This window comes from Lichenostomus cassidix, chromosome 4 (assembly GCF_008360975.1).
Source record: "Lichenostomus cassidix isolate B80296 chromosome 4, HeHo_3.0, whole genome shotgun sequence".
In the NCBI taxonomy this organism is placed as follows: Eukaryota; Metazoa; Chordata; class Aves; order Passeriformes; family Meliphagidae; genus Lichenostomus; species Lichenostomus cassidix.
In genome coordinates this window covers 34,734,726-34,750,593 of record NC_139484.1, presented here as the reverse complement: position 1 = coordinate 34,750,593, position 15,868 = coordinate 34,734,726, and the positions used below count along the sequence as shown (strand labels likewise).

The window sequence follows — 15,868 nt, the reverse complement described above, 5'->3', positions numbered from 1 at the left end:
CGTTCCCTCAACTTCATCCTAACAGATTCTCAAGAGCTGAAAGTCTTTTTCATTGTATTTCCACAAAAACCTCAGACCTGAAAGTGTGAACAGACAGGCCATACAACCTCTCTCTCAAACCTAAAATCATATTAAAAATTGGAGGTTTTCTCCATCCTGTGATTCTTGCCACTTGAAAGTGTTCATAGAATGCCTTCAGAATAAAGCTACACAAGAAGTCATACTAGAGGTCTCTTAGTTCTTCTAAATATTGCATGGAAAAATGTTATCAAGGACTTTCATGTATCAACTCAGTTGTCAGAGCATCTAAAAGTAAAACAAAAAAAGAACATGTACAACTATGGAAGAAAACGTAAAAGGAACTTACCCGTAAGGGGAAGCTCTAGATGCCAAGACTCTTTGTACATTTTCATGAAATATTAACTGGGTAAGATATGTAAAATACTATACACTAGACTTCTCACAGTAATCAGCTACAATTGATATCACAGAATTGCAATTACTGGGTTGTTTGGTTCATCCCTCCCCCTTTCCCTGTCTTTAATGTTTCTTTTTAAAGGAGAACTATCAACAAAATGCTCCACATCTGAGCTCCAAAGTAGACAAAATTAAAACTTTGAGCCTACTTTGGTAGGTAGATCTGATAGGTATGCTCTAGAGAGGGACTGGATATAATATACACTTCTATACTGAAAAGTTCCTCTCACGTTTTGGTTCCCACACAGAAGATCAATGACTTAAAAGCAAGGCACTAGCAGTATTTTGTAACAATACATAACTCTCTTTTTTTATTTAGCTTTAGTTGTTTAAAACTTTGTAATATTCACAACCATACAAATTAAAAATAAAATCCCTCCATAACAACATCTAGCTAAATCAAATAGAATAAATCAAATAGCCTAACCTTGAAAACTGCTTGCTCTTGATCACCCTTTTCCCCAGCAGACTCACCTACACAAAGCAACATGCTCCAAACAGGAGAGAATGATTAATTCCTCACCCAAAGCTTGCTGTCAGGAAACATTTTCCTTGAACCTACACCCTTCCAGCAGACAAGTTCTTCAGACTAATCTTTTCCTTTTCCCTATTTCTGCCCAGTGGGAGTGTTTCTCAATTTTTTTCCAGCAAATGCTCCTCAGCTTTTCATGAGCTGGGCACTCAAGAGTACAACATAGATGTTATACTAATCAAAATGCCATTTTTTTGCTGCCTCAGTAGGTGCTAATAAAACTTTTTTTTCCCCTATTGTGGCTCTTTTAACATACCATTTGTTTTAAACTGCCTATATGCTTGTAAACAATTTAGATTGCTGTAAATTGATCCACCTGACATCATTCTTCATGGTTTGGATAGCCAGGATAAAGAGACGGCCAAGTTAATTACAAAGAAGGTGTGTTAATTAGGTAATTAACACATCACACTTCTCTGTACTGGGTAGAAAGAAGGAGAAAGATGACTGGGGAATTGAGTGGAGTTATAGCAGGGATTGGTTTGTGCAGCACAGAGAGCAGGGACTAGCTTTGATGAGACACCACAGCTGTGTGTAATGCACTCAGTCAAAACCCAAATCTCTAGTAGACTGCATGAATTAGCTCATTCACCCATCTTCTTGAGAATGCAAGGAGTACAAGTCATACTAATTTAGCCAGGAGTCTGCCTCAGTTTCTACAAGCCTGGAGGAGTCTGGCCCTTTCCTGAACTGCAGAGCAGAAGACCTCACTGGGTTCTACAGTGAAGAAAGTTCTAATTTAAATCCTCACTGTCTATATCTTACAGTGGGCAGGAATGTAGGAAAGGAATAACCTTAAAGAAATTTAATTTATCACTCCCAGGGAGATGAATGCTTTGCTGCTATCAAAGACCTCTATCTTAAGGGTTTTTTGCTTTTAATATGGTTTAGTAAGGTCTTGTATCTCATATATTAGGACATTTATCTCTGAGTAGAAAATCAATTTGGACCCAAAATACTTGTAAGAATGTACCTGTTAACTGATAATCAGTTTAACCTCACCCTTCAAACTATCCACAAGTTTCTGTGGCTTCAAGCTCACACTTCCTAAACAAACCAAGGTAGGAGAAAAAGATCTAACCAGCATAAAATATGAGGTTTGAATGAAATTAAGGCATTTAGGGTACTTGTTGAGCCTGCAAGTTTTAATTTCATGTCACTCCCAGGCAAAGAAAACAATTTACAAACTCTGTTGTGTAATTCAAAATATTTGTAATCTACACACTGACTGAATTTATTAATGCCATTTAACCTCTGAAATGCATAGTGCTGGCTGTCACTCATACTTACTGCTGTCAAGAGATGCACAATCACTTTCAGGCAGTGTCAGGATGGTCTCAGCTGTCTTACAAGGCATGTTCAGGAGCACCGACCTTTTCTGAAATAGAGAGGGGAAATAAAAGCTGTGTACTAAAATCCCCCACTCTAAAACAATAGTTTACCTATTTGGTAATTTGTCTACTCTCTTCTTGCCAGTCTTCCTACTGAATGACTTACAATTCAACATGTTGTTTTCCCCTCTGTTTTAGGACTTACTTTGCTTATCAATTTTAAAGAGATTCTGTGTCATACCTTTACAAAAAAAAATTTCCATCATAGATAGAATTGTCACTAAGCAAAAGTGATTTCAGGTATTTTTTTTCTTCTCCAGTCTTACTCAGAGTCTTAATGTGTCTATAATTTCTAAGTTTCTCCAACACCAGCATCTATTTACAGGCATTCCCAGTTTGCCATAAAAATTTCTGTAAGCATTTAAACACACCTTTGGTTGCTGTTGCCCTTTAAATTAACAAAGCCAAATTCAACTCACTCTGATGATAGAACTTCATCCAACCATTGTTTTATTACTTTGAGTCTTTTTTCAATGTCAGGTCGTGATGGTAGAACAACCACACTTGTCTGCAAACCACATAATCTCATGCCTGTCAAACAACGTTCTGCATTCTGAGCTTTACTTATGAAACCAGAACTAGGGGAGAAATTGAAAGATCTTAGCACGAGCTTGACTCTGTCAGAATGATTAAAATTTCTGAAATACAAAAAAATTGCATTTACATGGGCAGTGCCATACTTCTCAAACTTTTGCAGCATACATTTGTACTTGATCTTATGAGACTTAAAAATGTTAAGTACGTAGAATGTATCAAACCTCACTTGGTTTCTTTTAAGTAGCATACTCTTCATTTGTGCATATTGAAGATATGCTGCAGGTTATGGGTTTTTTGCTTCCCTATTTTTTAAATTTTATCTCTCATGAGTTCTTTTCCCCATTATCTTCTTTCACTTGAGTTACTTTCTTAGTATTTTCATACTGCTGTCTCTGTGTCATGCTCAGGACTCATGGTTTATCTTCTTCATTTCAGCAAAGTAGTTCCAGTGCCTCTCTAAAACTTAGCAGAATTTTTTCAGAGCTCTTTTTCAGATATCAAACCTTTGAAGCTAAAGCTATCACACATTCAGTTTTCTATTCCACAATCTTAGACCTATATACAACAAAACTAATGTTATTTCTGCTACTGGAGAGATAAGGTGTAAATCTGTGGTCATGATTTAAAACATGTAAATCTATTTGCACCCTAACTTCCCTACACAAACATATTAAATGGTGAACTCAGCAACAAGAATAATTATCCTTCCATGTTGGCCTTTAAGAGTATTACTTTCACTTAGCTGTTTAAAATTTATGTCAATTTTTCCAGTTTTATGTCTAGTTTATTTCTAGTTTTCACGACCATACCTTTTCCAGGACAAAATCCATGGCTCATCTTCAAGACTGCTTAGCAGCTCCAGGAATAAATAAAACCACAGATTTTCACAGCTCTATTACTATCTACTTAGTTAAAGAAACAGCAAGGTGCTACCTACTGTTTTGTTTTACAGTTTTTAGGTTTAACTATCTAACTACATGATCTTGTTAGTATAAGTTTTGTCTTCATTATTGATGATATAGATAACAAACAAATTTGGAAGTAAAGCTTCTAAGACCTGTCAGTTAAGTAACAGTGTGTTAATTATACTAGATAAAAAAATTTCTTATGTAAATTGTGCCAGAAATTCCCAGCATTGTCATTGCATCATGATCTATTAATATTGCAAAAATTGCAAATATTAATTATGTCCATGGTAGGTATTCATACAGCAAGATACAGTGTATCAACTGTTAATCCAAAAGATTATGAACACCAAATATTTCTGATGATGCTAATGTTTCTGCTTTCTCTAGGCTCATCGAACAATGATGACATAATGGATTTCATTCCGGCTTGTACAAAGGCGAGTGCACGCATGGAAAGTGAATGCCGTGTCCTAGATTTTGAGACATTTGCTTAGCTTGTCTCATCTTGTTTCTGATGCTCATTTTCTGTGATAAAATGGCATTGGTTAGACCACCACAAAATAGCAAAAAATAAGCTCTTGTGGATGTTTCTGTGGAAAAGCATATATTTAAAGAGGTACTTCAAATTTGGATTAATAAATGTCTTTATTGTGACATGTAATTGCCAAACTAAGGGTGCCAAACCCCCAAGTTAATTGCTGGTGTAATCTGTATTGAATTCTTAAGAGGTAGATTAATGGACACATTCCATTTCCATCCAGTCAAAAGCTGTAGAAGTGCACCAGCCATCAACTGACATTTCAGTTCTGCCTAAGGACAGAGGATTTACAGAAAGGGTCATAGGTCAGCGTCTAGTATCTTGTATATTAGGAAAGTAATACACAAACTCAGATTAAACAAAAACTTTTAACATACAAACACCTTCACTGTGCTCTTCTGAGGTAATTTCTACAGCTTTTCTCATTGTATTACTTATTTGTATCTAAAGAAACCCAAACAAACAAAATTAATATTCAGTAAGTATGCTTGAAGGGTGATAAAGACAGCTCAAATAATACTTGGAAAGCCTTCAGAGAGATGGTAACTCAAAACAATAATTCATAGGAAAATATTCATGTATGTAAGTCATATATAACCATTGGGAAAAATACAAATCAGTGTATAATTGATAATTATTCTATTGATGAATTACTGTTTCATAAACAATAGCACACTAATATTGTTTTATCAAATAGAAAATATTTGTAATGAATTCCAGTTTTTTTTTAGATTATAGTAAGTATCTGCTCCTGGTTGAATGTCTAAAGCCTTTCAGGACCTTGGACAGTTATGTCACCGGCTGTTGCCGACAACAGGTTTTTTATGGGATGCTAGAAATTTAGGAACTTTGATTTTTAGAATTTTCTTTTATTTTCTTTTTTTCTTTTTTTTTTTCCTTTTTTTTTTTTTTGTCTGCTGAAAGGATTCCAAGCCTGAGATTTAAAAAAAAAACCCAAATATAAATAAGTCAAGCCATTCCTTCTTCCCTTTAGAGAGTGTTTAAAACATGTATAAAATCTCTTGGGAAGAATATAAAAGCATACATGAAGCTAGAGAAAACCCCTGGTGACTTGCCATTTTCCAGAGATTTCCAACAGTATTTTGCAAACCTGCAGAGAGTCATTCCTTCAGGACTCTTTGCTATCCTAGTAAATTAGGTTTAATTCTTCAAAGTTGGGCTAAATTCCTTTAATAGATACTGAAATGTATGTTTCAGAGAATGTGAAAAGCTATTTGGAAGTATTAAGGGATAGGGAGTAAGTTAAGGAAAAATATTAATATATTCAGCTTGTTCAGTATTAAAAGAGACAGATATTTTAAAAAAATGTGCAGAATAGTTGTGATACTGTAAATATATTTGTATTTGGTATTATTATGCTAATACATAAGAAGCAATTTTCATTTTATTAACAGAAGTTGCAGTAACAGTGAGGGTCTTTCAGTTTTGCCTCCCTTCTGGAATGATCTATTATCTAAAAATAAACTAAATGTCTGTATTAGAGAACTAGCTGAATTAACACAGCTGAATTTAGAGCTCATTACAGACTTTAGCACTTCGTGATTGTCATTTTCTCCCCAAGGCTGGCATGGCATCTGTGTGTTACTGAACACAACACGAAACACTTGATTAACACATGAGTTTTTTCAAAGCCATCTCTAAACTTTAACTTTTCAAAATGAAGTTTTCCTAACTGGATTTCTGATCTGAGTATAAGTGACCACTGACCAAGAGGACACATGAAGAATTTTGACCTTAGTGATACGATACCTGAACTACACGGCAGTGAAATATAGAGGGGAAGATCAAACTTGGACACCATCAAAACTATCCACACTGGACAGGTGGGATGTGAGGTGGTTTATTTCAGGCTCCTGGTCTCCTGGATGTTCCCACTGACAGTGAGGTCACACTTTGAGATTCCTTTCTCCCAGAAAACAGAATATCATAAGGCAGGAGTGGAGTCACTCATGTGCCACCACCTGGAGGAGTGGGGTGCAGCTGAGATGCCACACGCAACAGAGAACTTGTAGGTTTAGGATGGTTTTCCTCTTGCTTACAGGTGTTAACCTGGACTCAAAGAGGTTCTTTCTCTGTTCAAACCCCTGAAAGAGGATGCTTAACTCAGGTCTCACTGTTAGAAATAAGAAATTTGGAAAAATCATCAGTCTTCCATGTATACACATCCATATTTTCTGGTAGATTAGAGTGCAATGATGGAGTTGGTGTTTGAGTTCAGGCCCAGCTTGGTATTAGCTGTGCACTAACATAAGATGGACCCAGAATTATGTAAAGAAGAGTTGCTTTTAGTTGACATATTCAGTGCTTACATATGTAAAAGAAATACAGCCACAATCCTGTACAAGAAATACCTGATTAGCCATTTTACAGCAGAGGATGACAGGACTTGGTTCAGTTGTGACACTAAACAAGAAAGAGTGAAAGAGAAATATGAGAGATGAGGGTGACCATATAAATGACAATTCTTGGAAGATTCTTTGCCTTAATGTAATAATTTCCAACCAACAAAATGCATGAGGCAATAAAAGGTGATGCTCAGAACAAATTTTATCCAAAACCTCTCATGTACTCACTACATCCTGTTATGCTAAATTTACCTGTATTTTTTCATGGCCTATATAATGTTAATAAAAATAATATCTTTATTTTAATGTTACACTGAAAGTTAGATTTTGAAATTATATGAGTAGGTATATGTTATTAGGGGGAATCCTGAAGAATTTAAGGATTGTGGTGTGATCTATGAAGAGCTATAGACTAATGTTTTATTCCATAATTCCTTCTCTATAATAAAATGATCAGAAATGGCTGTGAAGGAGCTGATGATAAAACATATTTGTACTAACATAGCTTCTCACATGATGGTTTGCTGAGGCTTAGAAATTGACAGAGACTCATGAATTTGTGGTGCAAATCAGAACACTTTTAGAAACCACAATTCAAGCTTTAAATCCAAACTACAAGATGCACTTAATTAATTTACCAGCCCATATTCCATGAATCCTCCATGAGGAAATAAGAGCAACTAACACCTCTTCAGAAAGATCTCAGCCCAGAAAACCACAGGCAGTGTTTCCTTGTGGAATAAATATCTGGGCAAGAGATCCCATAGCCTTTCTAGAGATCTGCAAAAATGTACTAGAGTTTGGCTTTCAGCTCCCAAATATTTGCCTCCATGAGCCAAACTTTTAACATTGCAGTATAAATACCCCGAAATTAAATTTTTATTGTTATTATAACAAATGACCCCATGCCAGGTCAGTGCAAATAAAAAAAAGCTTGGCTGGTCTTAGCCTAGGAAAAGATAAAGTATGTCAAATGGATGTCTCTCTAGTGTGTGATAAAAATGCATCTTCACTCCCTCCAGCAGTATGGTATCTGACCTAAGAGCATTAGAGAAGAGAGACCATATTGAATGCTTTCATTTCCCCATAAAATGCTGATCATGATAGTTCAGACATGCCAGATGGAAGTAGTAGTGATAAATGGTGTTGATGCCTCAGGAGAAATGAGCTAGTAAAGTTATATTATGTTCAGCTGGGATTTTAAACATGTAATATAGTTAAAACTGTTATTTTCCTGCAAAATCATGCACCTCATATTTCAGTACCATGTCCTATATGGGAGAAAAAATTCCACTTGCTACCACTTGCTACTTTGAAAAGCAGATTTTCCATATCACAACAAACCATTTTTACATACAGTCCACAAAATATTTTTAATATATATAAATGATATGTATGAAATTAAGAATGGCAAGTATAGGAAAATCCAACATTATTCCTCCTTTATTCCTTATGTATAGCAATATATATCTGAGAACAGTGAGATAACACAATTCTAAATTAGATTAGAATTCACCTTACATTTCTAACAGGTCATTTGTTCCTTTCTAAAATTAATTAGAAATTTTGTATTAAACTCTGTCTTATGCAATTGTGGGTACAAGGCTGGTTTTAATTCCCAGTTTGATCTGGATAGCAGTTTAACTCCAACTAGAAGATATTTTAATAAATTTTAGTTATCCAGGCATAATTTACATCTTCTCCAAAGAGGCAAATCTGAGGAATTTTCCCTTACAATGTCAGAGGATCTTAGAGGGAGAAGGTAGATATTCTGTACCCTGTAAGTCAGAGTGTTCCCACAAAACCTAAGGACTCAGAAGGCTGGAGGTAATTTGCCAAAGCATCCCATGTATTCCAAGAACTTAGATCACTTTATTAGAGATATGTCTGCTTTCACTCCTTTTTACTAAATTGTCTTCCACTAGTGGCATTCTCTTAATCTTCCACTGTCTGAGTTGAAACACCAGAGAAAAGAAGTTAGAACCAGCAGAGTTATTAAGAGAGGTATTGTTCAGTTCATTTCAGACTAATAGTCAGAAACACCTATTCCTAAACATCATCTTTTCCCCTTCTTCACATGTGGAGCTACCATTTCTTCTCATGTGTCTGGGTTAAGAACATATTTCAAAAGCATATGACAAATTTTTTCTTGGAGAGGAGGCAGGGTGCTATGGGGAGACTGCTAGATCCAAGTCAATGAGGAGCAATTACACCTCTCTAGAAATTAGAGTGTTGTTGATGGAAAGGAGAAAACACATCCAGCCCATACATACTTAATAAAACTGTGCTTATTCACTACTCATTCTAAAACAGAAAGAAATTTACAGTTTTTATGAACTATATTATCTGTAAATCCCTGAAGAACAACAGGGGTGCAACAAGAACACTGATTTGTCATGCTTTGTGTGTATATCACTCAAACTTTTTGTCCTTTGGTAACTTGAAATTTAATTTCCTTTGTCTAACTTTTCTTATTTAATTTTATTAATTAAAAGGCAGTCAAATTTAGAAGAAGAAATATTACAGAGGTATAGAAGAAACAAGACAGTGAAAAGGTCTATCACGTAAAGATTAATTTGTCCAATTTCAAAATGTATATTGCAATATTTTATAGCTGACAGGTGATCATGGGCAGATAGTCATTACAATTTATCACAGCAGGAAGTTAAAATGACAATATGGCCAGGTATAAAATTATATGAAGGAGAAGTTACAGAAGATAATTTTGAAACTCTAGCAACTTGTCTTTTTAAAGTTTCAATCACCAAAAGAACATAATCCAAAATCTAATTATGATTTTAAAAGACAGAGATGGAAACAGAATTTCCTGTTGAGGGGGGAAAAATTTATGCAGGCAAATTTCTATTGTTACTTCCTCCTATTAATCAAAATTTATGCTTTCTTACACAGGAATCCTGTAAAAGTTTTTTGCTTCTCCTTATTTTGAATTTATTGGCTGCTATTCCAAGAAAGAGAGAATGGGTGTCCAACCCCAATTTATGCCTTTGCAAATTTGTCTCCACTTTTGCAACCCTATCATTTATCAACGGCAGCCACATGTTATTTTTGAGTGGAAAAGGAATGTTCTTTGGCACTGATCAGCCCTGAGTGAAGTTTTATAGCAGTCTTATAAATTTCTCAATAGCAGGGTTTATAATGAAATTGCATAAAGTACTCTGACCTAGTCTGCTAGTTGGCACACCAGGCAGTGCTGAATGGGGTCCTTGTTATGAACTAACAAAAGGAGCTCGGAATTTTTCTTCGCTATTGCTGCCAGCACTGCTTATTGCTTTTACAATTCTGCAATCAAAGGTCCATGGCTTTGGATATTATGGGCTTTTCTTTAGGCTTTTCTGTGCTCCATTTGGTTACTGGGATCCATTGCAAGTGTAGGACCTTAGATGATAAGATCATAAGCTGTTGGAGGAAGGATTGTATTGTACTGCAGGGTACAATGTCTAGCACAGAGGAACCACTGATCAGACACTCTCAGGAGATGCTGCGGCTGTAGAAACACTAACAGATGGTTAAAGTGGAGTATCAGATTTACACTTTATGATATGCAGAGATAGCAGCAGTGTATTAAGATCTTTCTGAGATCTTCTAACTCTTTTTTACCTTTTTTCTTTGCCTTTAAAGACAGAAAAAGTCTGTCCTAAAGGAGGTGTATTCATAGAAACCTAATGGAAAAGCTGCTTCTGTCAGGAGCACTTTAATAATGAAATACTGAAGGGAGAGGAAAAGTGCAACAAATATTCTAACCTTTATTGCCAGAACGTTAAAATAATCTTCATGACTTGCAACTTTGAAACAAAACCAACCATTTAGGCAGGTGATGCTGGGTTTCAGACCATGAATATATAATACGATCTTCTTAATAATTTGTTTATACTTTAGCATTTCCACAAAATCCATACAATCAGTACAGAAGCCATTGAAATCCTTACTTAAACCAACATACAGAGAACCATGACTACAGACCATGTTATAAAGCATTTCTTAGGTTGAAGCACACCTTATTCTCTGTCTCTGGATGAGGAAAGGGCAAGTCTGACAGCAAAGCACAGTTCATTATTAAGAAAGCTACAATCTAATCGTGTTTAGCTAAGCTTTCAAATTAGCCTGTTAGAAGAGACTGTTGCATGCTTTGTATGCAGAAACACAAAATATAACCTTTTCAATTTTAAAACAATATGCCTCAAGAGCACACAGTCTTCAGTGAAAAAGTAATTCTAATTTACATACACCTTAAATCAAATCTGTTTTGACATGTATGTTAGTGTTTCTTACCGTTTCTACTCAGGTCCCAGCTGGTGAGTACTGAGATTCACACTAAGCAGCCCCACTGACATAAAAACCATATGAGAGACATGTCAGGGATTCATATGAATCCCTGTGGAAATTTCCAGATAGGTGGGACCACTCAGCCACATAAGGGGAGTTGGGCCGAGTCTGAAAAGAGAAGTTAGTCCATCTGTGTTTAAAATGGATTCCAAAACACAGTCACAGCATTTTTAAATTCTGTCACTTGAATATATTCTCTCAATCCTTCTTAAAGCAGAATTTAGTTCCTGGAACCCAGAATGTCATTATGATATTTAATACTGATGGGGTGAAATTTATTTGAGTAGAGATCTGGAGAAATTTCTCTAATACCTTATAATAAGCACTCAATTGAGAAAATAAATGAAATATCTACAATACTCTGCACTTCACAGGGAAAAATTCTGGTTTCTGCTGAAGCCAGTGGCAAATCTTTCTTCTTTCAATGAAGAAGTACCTTACCAGTGAGATAAAATGCAGCGTGAATTTGCAAACCCTTAAGCAAGGATTAAGTAAATGTGGAGTCCTTTATAATCTTTGTACAATTAATGTATTTTGTATTTTTTCCCTCCATATTTTGAAACCCCCATATTTCACTCACTGATAATGACATATAGTAGGAGTACAAATATTTTTTAAAGTTTTTAAACATTACCATAATAATGTGTTTTTAAAAATTGAACATTTTGTTACTCATTGCACCATTTACATACTCACAAAGTCTAATCATAAATACACAATGAAACATAAAATGCCATTTGAAATAAGCAAGAGAAATTGATTTCATGTATTTTTAGCATATCTCGCCACTGTTCTACAGAATATAAAAAGGAAAGAATTTTCAACCTTATTTGTCCAATTATAACACAGTGTGATAGCATAATTACTGTTCAGAAACTTCCAATTTTGTCTACATGAAATTGAATGTTTCTCACAACAATATAGACTTGTATCCATGTAGGAGGTCTCGGTTTATTCATCCGTTGTTATGAATAATAAGGTTTTAATTGACTATCCAGGACTATGGTCATGCTATTCAAGCATTGAAAATCATGGATGTCTAGTCCAGAGGGAGAAGTTACCTGGATGAATATTCATGAATTTGACTAAAATTCCTGTTAAAATTCAATTCTATTGCTTTATTAATACTATCTGCTTATATTTAAAGTACTTCTGAGAACAACATCAAACATTATTATCTGAGAAAGATGATTAAGTAGCTTTTTATGTCCAAAATGTTCATGCATGACTGTAACATCCATATGTATAAGTTTAATACATTTCCTTCTGCCACTTTCATACATTATTTAACTGAACAAAATTCAATAAAACACAGACTCCATAGTTCACTTGTCAACATCAACTACAGTTTGCACAGGTTTTCCAGCTAATCCATCTGAATGTAGTCCTTCTTTGCATTTCTTGAGTCAACTTATTGCATCTCAGTGTATCTGAATAGGCCAAATACTTTAAACATTAAATAAAAAAGAATTTCACGTATGTTTGCAGATTTAGTGTCTATTGTTCACAAGACCTCATAGACTATGTATGAACTCTATACAATCTCATCTGGTGAGTGCAGTGCTGTCCTTCCTTTTGACCTCTCCAAGCCCCAAGAGAAAATATTTTCTATTCTTATTGCCTTAAATAAGAAAGGAAAACAAGGCATTGTGGGGTAAAAAACTAAGTTACTGAGTAAACCAAAAGCTAAGAATTCCCCCAAAAGTCTTATGTCTGTTCTTTTAGAGGGGTCATGGTGGCCTCAAGTTGATTAATCTTTCTTAGTGCAGTACTACTATCAGAAAACGTGAGCAAATTTCAAAAGTCATAGTCAGGCTGCCATGACTGACACATGAAAAACACATCAAGGACTGCAGATGCTTAAGGACTGCACATTTATTTCCACAAATCTGCTTTTGTGACACTGAATAATTTTGATGTTGATAAAAGATGATATCAAGAAAAAAATATCAACAAGCAAAAGGATTTTTGAGTACCAAAAGGATTTTTTCCATGTAGTCAAATTAGAAGATGAAAGTATTTACATAATATCATTTTTGGAGTTCAGAGAAGCTAAAGAAATGCTAGCTGTGTTGTACCACAAAGTACTTTGCAATGACCAGCCTCCCCTTTGAAGATATGGTGTATCTTCCACAATTACATGGAGATGTGCAGAAATGAGAGGAGAAAATGCCTACTTACCCTTATTTCCAAGGGCTTTATACCTTTTGAAAAAAAACAAAACACAAACTGTAATGGCAAGGTATGAAAATAGACATCAACATATATTTTAATATGAATGTAAAAATCCAAAATATGTAGGCCTTGGGTCTGGGTTTTTTTTGTGTTTGTTTGGTTTTTCCCTTTTTCTTTTTCCCCTTTGTAGCTTTACTAGTTAGCCAGTTTTCTCCTATGTCCTTTTGTGGGGAACAGACATGCCTGCCCTGACTGCTTGGGGGTTTAAAGTTTCCAGCTTAGCAAGGAAAAACTGTGATTGTGAGCCCTGCTGCAGGTATTTAAATGTCTGATCAGAACGTGCAACAATAGATGTAATTAGGTAGGCTCTAATTCTACATATGTGATTCAACATGCAGGAAGGCACTCCATTAGTTCATATTTTTGTCATTTCTTGAAGAAATGACCTTAATTTATTGTAATTTCCAGCCAGAAGATTACCAAATTGGTTTTGATCTTAAGAAGCCCTGTGGGTGCAGAGACATTCACTGCCAGATTACATGGAGTATGCTGATTCACTTCCAATTATAAAAGACTTCTTTTTATTAATAAATAAGTTTACAGTTATTATTAAATAGGTACTACTGTTCAACTTTCCTGTTAGAATCGTCTTCCTTTTGGTCACTTCCACCAAATCTTGATCTTCCACCAAATAGATAATCAAATGAAAATGAAAGTTATATGGTGTATACATAAAGGTATAATCTTTTGTACCACATGAACTTAGCCAAAACAAGGTAAAGGTTTGTGTGAGTGGGCTGAATTTTGCACAGGATAACAAGGTTTAAGCAAATAATCTTAAGAGAAATTTTGCAGTCTTCAATGACAATATGTTAAAAAAATAAATTAGGTTTTATAACTCATCTTACCATAAAAAAGACAGTCCAGCTCACATTCCAAGCCATCAGCCAGTGAATCACAACCCAAATTTTCATTAACATTTTCCAACTTCAGTTGAACCTTCTGGTTACAGACAGCTCTTTTATATGAGAAAGCTATTATACACAAGGCAAAAGAGAGTGCTTAAAATTACAGTGAACAAGCAACAGTAGATCAAAATAAGAGCTCTACCTCAGACAAGCTATGGAATAGTTTCAAAAAATATGAAAATGTAAAAACCAAAATTACGAATGGAGAATCTCAGTATGGTAGGTATGCATACTAAAGAAATAACAATCATGGTCAGATCAAGGACATTTTGAGGCCACAAACACTAACCATAGGCCTCAGCAATGCCTTATGATGCCAAATTTGAGAACTTTAGGAAGTCACTTAATGTCATATATAATGCCTCACAAATAAACTTAATCAAAATGCAAAATATATTTCTATTTTCTTTACGTTACCTCCTCATTTCTCTTTAAAGCTTTATAAGTGATCACCATTCTTGAACTAATCAGAAGATTAGGCTATATACATTTGAGACCTGATGAAAAACTATTAATTTTTCACCTGCCTTTCATGTGAAAAAATTTTTCCTGTCAGAAAACATTTCGCCATGTTACACTGAATTCAAGGTTTTCAGACTAGATCTGCTTGATCTACAGGGATGGTACAATAAATATTTTTATGAGCACCTGACAAAACATAATATTGGTCAGGACCCCCATGAAGAATTTTTACTGGAAAGAGATCCAAAACAGTTAAAAATTTGGGAATAGAGAAAGGGTATGTGTGAATGCACATGTGTCTGTGTGTATAGGTTAAAATCCTTTCTCTTGGAGAATTTTAATTGGATGCTTTTCCTGTTCTTTATTAAAATATGGACTTGCTGATGTCTCATGTATTTTTCATAATGAACATGGTTAGGAAATTAGAAATCCAGAGGCAATGCCTGGAAGGGGATCTTTAACATTCAGACAGGATTCCTGCTCAAATTGGAGCATTTGTCATGCTTATTGTGGTGATATCATAATCTGTGCACAAAATAACTAAATCTCATTTAGGGACGAGTGCAGTACACTTCTACAGAGCTAAAATGTGGTTCAAAGCTAGATTAAACTTCCTCTGTGGTCCAGATACCTATTAGATTTCTTGTCACTTCTCTGTGTTTTTATATAAAATACCTACAGGAAATTCATATCTGTCACAAATAATTGCATCCTGATACATCACTGGAGCCAACTGAAACCAATCCAACCCCAGATTAAAGCAGTATGGGTTCTTTCTTTGTGTATACATAAGGAAAGATTAAATGTTCCTTTACGATTGTTTCTTTTTTCAATGATAATGTGATTTATTTATTTATTACTATGTTTTCTGAAGTGTCTGCACTGAAAGTTATTTTCCTTTCTCAAAAAAATCTAATATCTGAATAAAATTCTTTACTTGTTTAGTATTTTAGAAATATTGCCCTATTTAAAAAACTGTACTAAAACTGAATGCAATCAAATAATTTGACTATCAGCTATTAATTTGGGAAGTGTATTGAATACTTACATGAAACGTCCTGAGCAAGGTGGAGCTGTGGCTCTAGGTGTCATCAATTTGGATGCCTGAGAACACTCTGGAAAGATTTGACAGCGAAGTCTGCAACAAAACCAGACCCAGTTAGAAAGAAG

At 34.9% G+C, this 15,868-nt stretch overlaps 1 long non-coding RNA gene across 1 annotated transcript in view; it reads right to left on the bottom strand.

Annotated features, from left to right (window-relative positions):
- Positions 1-15,823, bottom strand: part of LOC146438238 (uncharacterized) — a 42,206-nt gene extending 26,383 nt beyond the window's left edge. The window contains exons 1-2 of the long non-coding RNA XR_014851710.1: positions 15,747-15,823; positions 2,300-2,387 (exon numbers count right to left, since the gene is read on the bottom strand). This is a non-coding gene — a long non-coding RNA (uncharacterized LOC146438238). The remainder of the gene's footprint in view (positions 1-2,299; positions 2,388-15,746) is intronic.
- Between the last annotated feature and the right edge of the window lie 45 nt (positions 15,824-15,868).